Here is a 12,059-nt window from a genome sequence, read left to right as displayed (position 1 = left end):
AATATTGATAATATTGTTTGTCCCCCGGAGAAAGAGGTGCATTACATAAGTATACTGTAGGAAAGGCATGGTAGCAAAACAAAATGGCATAACCTTATGCAGTAGAAGTACAAAAAAACATATGTACTATATACTGGTTCCTTTAATAGCTGCCTCGCCATTGTTTACACCCATGACAAAAGACTGAAGTACTTGCCTTTAACACAAGTGAAGGACGTTCTTTGTTAACCTGTACCTATGTGCAAACTCAAAGAAGGCATTGGGTCTGTAAGAACCCGTGATCACTCCGGATGTTGTGGTGGAGGAATGTTTGGAAGATCTTTTGTACCAAGCGAAACCAGCAATCACGAAACAATTGTACCGTTATTCTCACTCCGTATAAATATTGTTAATATCTGCAGTACTAAATATGTCCCCCGCCCCCGCTCCACTCTCTCTCTCTCTCTCTCTCTCTCTCTCTCTCTCTCTCTCTCTCTCTCTCTCTCTAACGCTTCTATATAGTTCCCACTACCATAAGGCGTTAACTATAAGGTCTGCATCGCCTAAGGCGCACTCAACCATGCACCATGCATTTACCCTACATGTTAATGGGCCAATGTTTACGACACTACATGCTGTGTACGTGCTGATAATATAGCCAGGTGCAATAAAGCATTGAATCCCTCATATTATGCAAGCAGTCCACATTTGGAAAGGTGAAAGCCCATTGGAAGCAGATACATAAACGTGAATGACAAGGCATCTCACTGACGATCCAAGACAATCATGACGAATTTGACATAGTCCCACTTCGAAAAATGTTTAGAGTATCAACATTAATTCCACTGTGTCCACTATCATTTAAAGTCTCTTCACTCGTCAGTAACAGCATGCACACGAATCCGCCCAAAACTCAGTTTATGGCAACTTACAAGACCGCTCGTGCCACTCTTCCACTTGGCTTTAGCTCAACTATGCAGAACACTGGAGCAGGCCAGAAATACCGAACTGACCGGTTGTGCTCACCATTTACCTCCACACGCCGCTTGCCGTGGATACGACGCCGGTGACGCTCCTTTCTCGAAGTCTGTGATGCGCTCTCAAAGTCCAAAGCGGACAGTGGTTCGTCGATAAGGGTGTCAATATAGCAAGTGGCGCTAGTAGGAGGCGTGCCTAGAGATGCAGCAAGGTGAAGCGGGGTAGCGTGGGCCGTGGCGGCGAGTACCTGCGCTAGCGCTGCGGCGCGCCGACGTGCCATCGGCAACGGACTGGAAGGGCGAGGGCGGCGCGCGCTCCTGCTCCGCCGGCCGCAGTCGCCCGCCTGGCGCAGAGTGGCGTGGCCCGCCGACGCGCGCGCGCTCTCGCGGCCGGCCCGCCAAGCGCCGCCTGTCATCGATCTCGCACGCGGGCTTGGCCTTCCGCGGATGCGGGCAATGCCGACGCCGACGTCGGCAGAGCGTCGCGACTCGACGGCGCCGCCGCCGCCGCCGCCGCCACAACCTGCCAGGTCCTCTCGCCTTCCTCCCTCGCCCAACCTGTCACATCTGCCCACCAGTACAGGTCTACCACGCGCTGAGTCAATAAATAGAAGCGGGAAGTCGAATTTCCGAAACGATGATCAAACTCTGAACTAAGGTCGCTGCCACGCCTGCAGGAACAATAGTGTGCGGATCTACACACTCTTGGCATCCCACCACAACGCAATACAGTCTAGCCGCCATCCCAGTTTGTGAACATCTACATCTACATCCATACTCCGCAAGACACCTGACGGTATGTGGCGGAGGGTACCTTGAGTACCTCTATCGGTTATCCCTTCTATTCCAGTCTCGAATTGTTCGCGGAAAGGAGGATTGTCGGTATGCCTCTGTGTGGGCTCTAATCTCTCTGATTTTATCCTCATGGTCTCTTCGCGAGATATACGTAGGAGGGACCAATATACTGCTTGACTCCTCGCTGAAGGTATGTTCTCGAAACTTCAACAAAAGCTCGTACCGAGCTACTGAGCGTCTCTCCTGCAGAGTCTTCCACTGGAGTTTATCTATCAATTCCGTAACGCTTTCGCGATTACTAAATGATCCTGTAACGAAGCGCGCTGCTCTCCGTTGGATCTTCTCTATCTCTTCTATCAACCCTATCTGGTACAGATCCCACACTGCTGAGCAGTATTCAAGCAGTGGGCGAACAAGCGTACTGTAACCTACTTTCTTTTTTTTTCGGATTGCATTTCCTTAGGATTCTTCCAATGAATCTCAGTCTGGCATCTGCTTTACCGACGATCAACTTTATATGATCATTCCATTTTAAATCACTCCTAATGCGTACTCCCAGATAATTTATGGAATTAACTGCTTCCAGTTGCTGACCTGCTATATTGTAGCTAAATGATAAGGGATCTTTCTGTCTATGTATTCGCAGCACATTACACTTGTCTACATTTAGATTCAATTGCCATTCCCTGCACCATGTGTCAATTCGCTGCAGATCCTCCTGCATTTCAGTACAATTTTCCATTTTTACAACCTCTCGATATACCACAGCATCATCCGCAAAAAGCCTCAGTGAACTTTCGATGTCATCCACAAGGTCATTTATGTATATTGTGAACAGCAACGGTCCTACGACACTCCCCTGCGTCACACCTGAAATCACTCTTACTTCGGAAGACTTCTCTCCATTGAGAATGACATGCTGCGTTCTGTTATCTAGGAACTCTTCAATCCAATCACACAATTGGTCTGATAGTCCACATGCTTTTACTTTGTTCATTAAACGACTGTGGGGAACTGTATCGAACACCTTACGGAAGTCAAGAAACACAGTCTCGTGGACGAATAACGCGAGCTGGGTTTCACACGATCGTCTTTTTCGAAACCCATGCTGATTCCTACAGAGTAGATTTCTAGTCTCCAGAAAAGTCTTTATACTCGAACATAATACGTGTTCCAAAATTCTACAACTGATCGACGTTAGAGATATAGGTCCATAGTTCTGCACATCTGTTCGACGTTTCCGACCTTAGCAAATCAAATTTAGCCCTTTCCTTCCTCTTCCCTCTTTCTCCTCTGCATCTAGAGCTGCATAAACACTTTGCAAATCTCACAAGGGACGTCTCTCGGTTCGAACAAGGACTCGGTGTTCCAGCTGAATTTAAGAGCTTTCCGTACCACTGTCGTTACGACGGTGAAAGCATTCGATTATGTTACTCTTAGTTTGGCCACTATTGGATTATAAAAATGAAAATGAGGTTCCTCAACAAAATGCATGAAACAAGAATGCAGAATGACAAGAGCCACCCCTGGCGAAAGCAATATCTGGACGATCCTGAGAATCACATTTCTGAACTGCAAAATCAAATGCCACTTGAATTGCGTTCTTGAATTCAGCAACATGTGTGGGGATATTGTACCCAGCCGCTTGCCAGGAATATTGAAGCATAGGCTGAAACACTGGAACAGGCAACCGGTTATGAATAACAAAATGAAGTTTCATAATGAAAATTCCATTTCTTTATTGAGAGTCGAAGTCACTGCAGAGTGTCCATACAGAATTTGTTTACTTCCTGCATACATTTTATATTACCGAAAGAAATATACATCCATAGGCTGTACGTATTTTGTTGTTTTTGGCGGAATGATCAATGCGTTTACCCGCAAATGAATCATTTACTATCGTTGTCTCCTTGTGAGCACTCTGAGAATGACAAAGTAGTATACACACTTCAGTTATTTGTGACACTGTCGTTAACAACATTCATGAAAAAGGATTCTCAATGGTCTTCCGCTTGTGCTGACCTCCAAATGTACAAGATAACAATTTGAACGTCCTAACGGACACCGTTCAGAAGTTATGACGATTTTATTTCATATAGTTCAATAATTTTCACCCTGTGTGTTTGGTGGAAGATTCTCTTTAGTACTGAAAGTACTTCCTGAAGAAACAAATGTACAGTTTTTTTTTTTTTTAATTAGGTATCAACTCAAAGAGTCGCACCAGAAATTAGTTCATGACTAAATCCACTTTGTCCAATGTTCCAAATGCAGTGTGACCGTACCTGGAAACTCGCAGGTTTCCGGTTTACGTCTTCGGCAAAACGGGTCCCACACTGGCGAATATCTTGGTCTTCCCGTACATCTATTGCTGTTATGATAGCAGTGATGTTTCTACGGTACATTCTATATTCTTTCTTGAGACGTGCTAAGAAAGATGCAGAACATTTAAACCTTGTGTGCCCAAGTTCTCTTGCTTTTTGCATTACCCGAAATTTCAGGTACCAATAATGAGCACATTTTCCTTCATTCCTTGCTATGTCAAATTTGGATACAATGAGCCATTTTATCTCGTTCTGTGATTGCCTTGTTTCCTCGGAATGGTTGTTCATTACGCCTTTTTTCTCCACATTATCAAATGTTACTTTGATGTTACATGTGTTTTTTGTAGATGGATGTCTCTTCAATAACGAATTGTAGGTTGTAATGATGTATGATAATCATCATAAATGCATTCAAGATGTTATTCCGAAAATTTTGGATTTCTTTTCTGGTGAACGTTCATAGTCACCAGAACTGCCAATTTCTCTTTGAAGAGTACTGCTTCCGCCACTGCCACCACCACTACGATGTTGAACACTTTTAACCGCGTTATCGTCTGTAAAGTCGTTTTCTTCATCCACTATCCTCTTCAGTGCAACATCAGTTGAGTGGTCAAATCAATATTCATGTTCCCGAATAAAAAGATCCACCAAAAACATCATGAAAGTGTCACCATCCTGTCTTACACCGTCTTCCGTTGGATTACACCTTCTTATCTTGGATGCCACAATACATAAAGCATTCCAAACATTAACGGTTTCGTTCATTTTTTCTGTATATATGTGACAATACTGACACACGCATACTGAACATGTCAACTACTTATTGAGGTAACTCACTGACTGGCGTGTTAAACCACCTTCCTCTGAGATTGTAAGTGCTGTTGTACACACACCAAGAGCAACACAATCACACGTCGTTGCAAGCGTCATTAGAAGTGTGAAATGGGTCTGTGTACAAATGTTTAAATGCAAATTCCTGTTCGAGTCGAGAGACGTTCTTTGTCAATACAGTGCTTGGTGGAGGGTACTTTGTACTGTTACTTGTCGTTTCCTTTCCTACTCTCCTCCTCTCTCCTTCCATTCGTGGACACTGCGCGTGGGAAGTGTCCGCCTGGTTTATCTTCATATGCGCCTCTGCTCTATGTTGAAATGACTCTTGTGTGAAATAAAATCGACGTATTTCACACAACAGATGCAGGTGAAAAAGTCGACTCCGTCTTCTTAGGTTTCCGAAAGGCGTACCACACTGTACCATATCGTCGATTACTAACCAAGTTACGTTCACTTGATGTCCACAAATACACGATTGGCTCGACGATCACTTGAGTGATAGAAACCAGAAGGTTCTTTCGGCCGGTGAATGTTTCACAGAAACAGAAGTAGCTTCGGGTGTGTCCCAAAGAAGCGCAACAGGACCTCTAATGTTATCAGTCTACGTAAAGGATTTATCAGATGGGACCAGCAACACAATAAGACTGTTCACAGACAATGATGCTGCGTATAGAAAAGTATCGTTGTTGGACGATTGTAAGGGAACTGAGAAAGACTTCTGATAAATTTTGCACTTGGTATAATGAATGGCAGCTCTGTTTAAACGTACATCTACATCCATACCCTGCAAACCACTGTGAAGTGCGTAGTAGAGGACACGTCCCATTGCACCAGTTACTAGGGTTTTTCCCGTTCCATTCACGTATGGAGCGTGGGAAGAATCTGTTTAAATGCATCTGTGCGTGCTGCAATAAACCTAATCTTGTACTCACGGTCCATACGGGAGGATACGTAGGGGGTTGTAATTTATTCCCAGAGTCATCCTTTAAAGCTGATTCTAGAAACATTGTTAAGTAGGCTTTCTTGCGATAGTTTCCGTCTATCTTCAAGAGTGAATGATTGCAGTTCCCCAGTCTTCTATCATTAAACCACAGTCTGCTACCTGCTTTATCCACGACTGAGACTGTGTGGTCATTCCATTTCATGTCTCGAAAATATCTGATAACCAGTGAACATACTGACCACACAACAAAGCATTTATATTTATTAGTAATATTAAGAAGCGATATGAAATGGAACGATGACGTAAAATCAATATTATGAAAGGCGAATGGACGATTTAGATTTGTTGCAAAGGTTCTGGGAAAATGTATCTATAAAACAAATCACGTACAACGCGCTAGTGCATCCATTTCTATACCATTATTCCCTTCAAGTCCATATCAGGTAGGCATGACAACAGAGATCGAGCGAATTCTGAGACGTGCAATGCATACGAAATTAAGATAAATGCTTGGGCAACGTCAATGGCAATGCCAACGCGAAGGACGACGTAGTTCTCGCGAAACACTGGCGCGCAAAATTTAGATAACCTGTAATCGAAGAGGGCTGTGCGACCATTCTGCTGCCACCAACGTTTATTTCGCGTAGGGATCATGAGAAAGATGACACAAGTCAGGAAATATACATAGTCATACAGTTATACATTTTTTCTTCACTCAGTACGCGAATGGAAGAGGAAAAAAAAGATAGATAATATTGATATGGTGTTCCATCCTCCAGGCACCGTATAGTAACTTACAGAATACAGAATCTATGTAGATGTAGACCAACGTTGGAGACAGCAGAATCATTCAACAGTTTTAAACGAATATTGGTTCTTTAAAGATTCTGAATACCGTGTGACGAATAGAACGTCGTTCTTCTTTAAATCGCTGGGCATATGAGCAACGCTCTCATTGTGATGGTACGCGTTGGTTCCACAAAACTTAGCACCACACGTCGCCCACGGTCGTCTTTAATCTGACTTGGGAGGATTATACACTCGCGCAGCACTCAAAAGGCACATTCCACAAGCATCGAACAGCCGGCTTCCTTTGTAGCTACACTGTACTTTTCTGGCGTTATCCCCATAAATCTATATTAATTCCCCCTGTTGAATTTACGTTTTCTTTTGACTTCATATAGATTTTTACTGTTTCCGATACATATTTAATCGCTGTTATGGAATGCACCACCAGAAGAATAATGATGAATTTAGAAACTACACATCAAGACTCCCCATCCTCCCTCTTCTCCTACTGCACACCAACGGTTCCCTCTCCTTTCTCTTCTTCTTGAACGACAAGTTCCACCAAAACCATAATCTTGATTGTTCATTCCATGCCCTCTTTCATCTCTAGGAACTCATCTGCATAGTACTCGTACGTTAAACTCTCTTAGCCCACAATTTCCCCACCTGAATCCACCATCAGCACAAACTTCCATAATCCCTAACCTACAGCTTTACATCCCTAATGCAATTTAATCACTAGCGTTTTACCTTCCAGCACCATTGACATTTATCTCATAAGAAGAACCTGCATCAAGAACAAGAATCACCAATATCGTTGTCGCGCACTGTGCTGTATCTGCATCTATACTCCGCAAACCACTGTGAATAGTGTGGCAAAAGGGTACACGTACCACTTGTTAAGACATCATTCCGTTCCCACTGCGTATAGGGCGCGGGAAGAATTACAGGTTAAACAGCTCTTTACGCAATTAGGCTACTCTTGTCTTCCAGGTCACTACAGGAGCGATACGTATCAGGCTGAAAAATCTCGATTTGTCTCTTAAAACTGGTTTTTCTAACTTTGTAAGTAGGCTATAGCGAAATAAAATAAAATGTCGAGTGACTAGGGCCTCCCGTCGGGTAGACCGTTCGCCGGGTGCAAGTCTTTCGATTTGACGCCACTTCGGCGACTTGCGCGTCGATGGGGATGAAAAGATGATGATTAGGAAAACACAACACCCAGTCCCTGAGCGGAGAAAATATCCGACTCAGCCAGGAATCGAACCCGGGCCCTTAGGATTAACATTCTGTCGCGCTGACCACAATTTTTTTTTTCCGATGTAGTTCGTTGCGTTTGGTCTGGGCGGACGTCACAAGACATCCGTTCAAGTTGATCGTTGATTCTTTGACTCAGTTTTTTTTATTACAGAGAGCACGTAGCCCTCTGACCGAACACGCTGAGCTACCGTGCCGGCATCACTCAGCTACCGGAGGCGGACTATAGCGAAATAATTGGTGCTTATCTTCAAGACTCATCCCGCTCTCAGGTTTTTCAGCACTTCCGTGAAGCTCTCCTGTAATTCAAACAAAGCTGTTACAATTCGTGTCGCCCCTCTTTGTATAGGCTGAGTATCCCTGTTAGTCCAATTTCGTGTGGGTTCCACAAGTGAATTGTACACTTACTGCATTTTCTCAGTATTCTGCCAATGAATCGAAGTCTCCAATCTACCTAACCTCCCTCTGAGCCTATGTGATAATTCCATTTCATATCCCTAAAAATTGTTGTATTCAGGTATTTATATAAACTGACTCATGGGATACCGTTTGTCTAAGTTTTGCAAAGTGCACAATTTTACATTTCTCGACCTTTACAAGAAGTTGCCAATTTTAGCACCACTTTCGGATCCGATCAAGATCGGCCTGGATATTTCATACAGTATTTCATTACGTGCAACTGCATCATCCGCAAACAGTATGAGGTTGCTGTTATCATTGTTTGCCTGGTCGTTAACATACTGCATGGACAACAAGGGTCCCAAACGCTTCCCTGGGGCACCCCTTAAATTGCTTCTACTTCTGTCGATGACTCTCCGTCCAAGATAACATGCTCTGTCGTCCCTACTAAGAAATCCTCGATCCAGTTACGAAATTTGCTAATAAACGTTCGTGTGGTACCTAGTGAAATACTTTACGGAAGTCTATATATATTGCATCCTCCTGATTCCCTTGCTCCTAGGCTTTCCTTACGTCATGTGTGTAAAGCGCAAATTGAATTTCGCATGATCGATATTTTCGGAATCCATGCTGGATGCCACGCAGGAGGTCATTCTGTTCCAGATGCCTCATTATGGCTAAGCTCGGAAAATCGTTTATTCGGTATCAACACAAAAGTGTTTGTTCTTTTTTTAGAAAATTTAATAGCCATTTAACTCCACTGCATAGCGATAAAAACGTAGCGGCTGAGAGTCCACTCTCCTCCCTGGTTATTCTTTTCGATGACCTGCCGTTCTTAGCTTCCCAGTAAGTTATTAATAGCACCACGCATTCTCAAGAGAAAGAGAAAATGTCTCCCAGATTATTCGCTCTACTGCGTTTTCTCCCCGATCCCTCCTCCCTGCCAAGCTGCATTTGTGCCCGTCTCCACCTACCTTCGCTTCTCACATCAATTACCACCACTCGAACAGGAAGAGCGCCTTACCTCGTGCTGTTGATGCTGGCTCGCTAATGCAGCCTCCAGCAGAGAGAGACAGTGGCGTGAGTGGCGCTGCCCTGCTCTGACTCGCGATATGCTTACTTACCTGTTCCTTACGCAACATGTTTTTACCATCTGTTACTGCCATGTTAGAAATTTTACAAGTTGCGCCCATTACTGTACTAGCGACAGCAACTCTTGTATGTATGAGATCAGTGATTCGTTTACTCGTAAATCGTGTGGTAAACACTTCATTAAAACGGCTACACACACGTAATCATTGTCGATTCGACATGGTGAAGAATACTGTCCCTCAAATCGGCGAGATGTTTTCCTGTGCCGGCCGCGGTGGCCGTGCGGTTCTGGCGCTGCAGTCCGGAACCGCGGGGCTGCTACGGTCGCAGGTTCGAATCCTGCCTGGGGCATGGGTGTGTGTGATGTCCTTAGGTTAGTTAGGTTTAAGTAGTTCTAAGTTCTAGGGGACTTATGACCTAAGATGTTGAGTCCCATAGTGCTCAGAGCCATTTTTGTTTTCCTGTTTTGGAAATCATACGGGCGACTGTGAATGTGGTTCGGCAACGTATGTAGAGGTACGCTCGCTTTCGGCTAAGGTCAGTTGTTAACTGATGAAATTGCAAGCTAAATTCCGGCGTGAATAGTCAAATCATCGCGGCAGAACTGTTACACTGTGCATATTTTATCCTCCCATATGAAATGGTTCTATTAAAAGTAGACGGATGGCAAGAGCATTTAGATGGCCTTTGCTTGTGAGTTAACGCGTACACAATAACTTTTTCGTAATCTGTGATGCTACTGATCAAAGAGAATTCTCATCGCTCGCCTCTACAATGATTTTTAAGTTGATTTTAAAAAATTCTACATTTCAGTGCTTAGTGTGGTGTCACCGCCAGACACCACACTTGCTAGGTGGTAGCCTTTAAATCGGTCGCGGTCCGTTAGTATACGTCGGACCCGCGTGTCGCCACTATCAGTGATTGCAGACCGAGCGCCGCCACACGGCAGGTCTAGAGAGACTTCCTAGCACTCGCCCCAGTTGTACAGCCGACTTTGCTAGCGATGGTTCACTGACAAATTACGCTCTCATTTGCCGAGACGATAGTTAGCATAGCCTTCAGCTACGTCATTTGCTACGACCTAGCAAGGCGCCATTACCAGTCACTATTGATGCTGTAAAACATGTAGCGTCAAGAGCTATGTTCACCAATTATGGATTAAAGTTAAGTATTCCAGCAGCTACGTACGTTTTTGGCTATTCTAATTTCCGTGTCCTGTTCCAGACCTCACGCCAGCCTGCGTGAGCTTAAACGCGTGCCTTTCGGCTTCCTCCTAGTGGATTGGCTGTCTTGCCAATCCACAACACTTAGTTTTTCTCCTTAGAAGCGCTTCGCTTTATTTTTATCAAAGAGTCTATTTTCTCGTTACTGTTTGGATTTCCTTGTCTATGCCGACAGTTTTCTGGTCGTTGTCTTCGTCTTATTTCTCGCGCACGACATTTAGCGCACCTGTTGTTTGTGTATAAGGCCTTAAATGGCAAAACGTACAAATAAAGGTGTGTAGCGAACGTCGTATGTTACAGGAATAATAAGAGACAACAAAGTTGAAAACAGGCTTGTCATTGCTCACGTGAAGACAACGGCAAAAATGGTAATCTGGTAGGGCGATCAACAAAACTACGACTGTATTATGATACAAATAAAGCAAAAAGTATATAGTGGCAGCAAAGTAAAAATTAAGTAGTTTAACATTGTGTAGATGGTCTTCTTAATCGCAAAATTGTAAGGGGTAACTGCGGACGGGGGTAAGGAGATATGTTCCAGTCTTCATTCGCCTAGAAAGTAGAAGATATTTATACACTCTAGCGAACAAGATAATTATTCTTGAATAACATCCTGTCAGCATTTGATTCATATGAACTACACACTGTAAATGTCTTTCTTATGGTTATTATGAGGTACGACGAACACTGCTGACGCGTATAGTTTCTTTCCTAGAGTGCATCCATCAAAGCCTTGTTCAAGATTCTTCAGCAACTGCGTTTTTACGTCGAAACAGACGATTTTCTTTGTCTTCGAAGCACGTAACGCTACAGGGCAATACTCATGTGACACAGATGCAGACAGTAGGAAACTACCTCCTCACAAGCGGTTGATACTGGGTGCTTTTTCAGCTGGCCCCTGCGCTAGCTCCGTTACCACAGTGTATAACTCGCATCTCTGAACCAATAAACAGAGAGAGTGCGCAAGTAAAATCACTGCAACATTGCCGTTGTACTCCTAACTACCAGGGTTCGCAACCGAAACGAAAATGTTCTTTAGTAACAGTAAAACCGCGACACTGACAAATATGCAACAAAACACAAGACTAATCTGACTGAGTTGGCGGCAACAGAAAACAGGCCTTACGATATGTCCGCCACGTGCCTTTCGTCGCGCCTACCCCAAGCGATTCTTCATCGTAGCTCCCCGTGATCGATTGGAAAACAAAGCGCTGTCACAGCAGCGGCTGTGACGTCCGTCGCATTCCCGCAGCGATCAGCAGAAATCTAGCGCCGCTCCCTGCACAGTAAATTTACGACCACATGCGAACACAGCGTTATCACGATAAAATAACACTGCTATATCGCAGACGCTGCTTCCAAGGAAACGAGTTTCAACAAGATTAACTGTAAATTGAGAGTATGACAAGAACGACGGATTTGTCTTGTGAAGCTAACAGAAAGCTGACGATAA

At 44.1% G+C, this 12,059-nt stretch overlaps 1 protein-coding gene across 4 annotated transcripts in view; it reads right to left on the bottom strand.

Moving 5' to 3' along the window:
* The window catches only part of LOC126262227 (SUN domain-containing ossification factor), a 288,931-nt gene that overhangs the window by 97,509 nt on the left and 179,363 nt on the right, over positions 1 to 12,059 (bottom strand). Inside the window, exon 1 of one of the 4 annotated variants that reach the window (XM_049958679.1) lies at positions 1,205 to 1,291. The exons of 2 other annotated variants lie outside the window; for them this stretch is intronic. The gene's annotated coding sequence lies outside the window, so the exon portion shown is untranslated. One more of the 4 variants, XM_049958680.1, reaches the window with a different exon arrangement.

Source organism: Schistocerca nitens, chromosome 6 (genome assembly GCF_023898315.1).
Source record: "Schistocerca nitens isolate TAMUIC-IGC-003100 chromosome 6, iqSchNite1.1, whole genome shotgun sequence".
Taxonomy (NCBI): domain Eukaryota; kingdom Metazoa; phylum Arthropoda; class Insecta; order Orthoptera; family Acrididae; genus Schistocerca; species Schistocerca nitens.
This window is presented reverse-complemented; position numbering and strand designations above follow the sequence as displayed.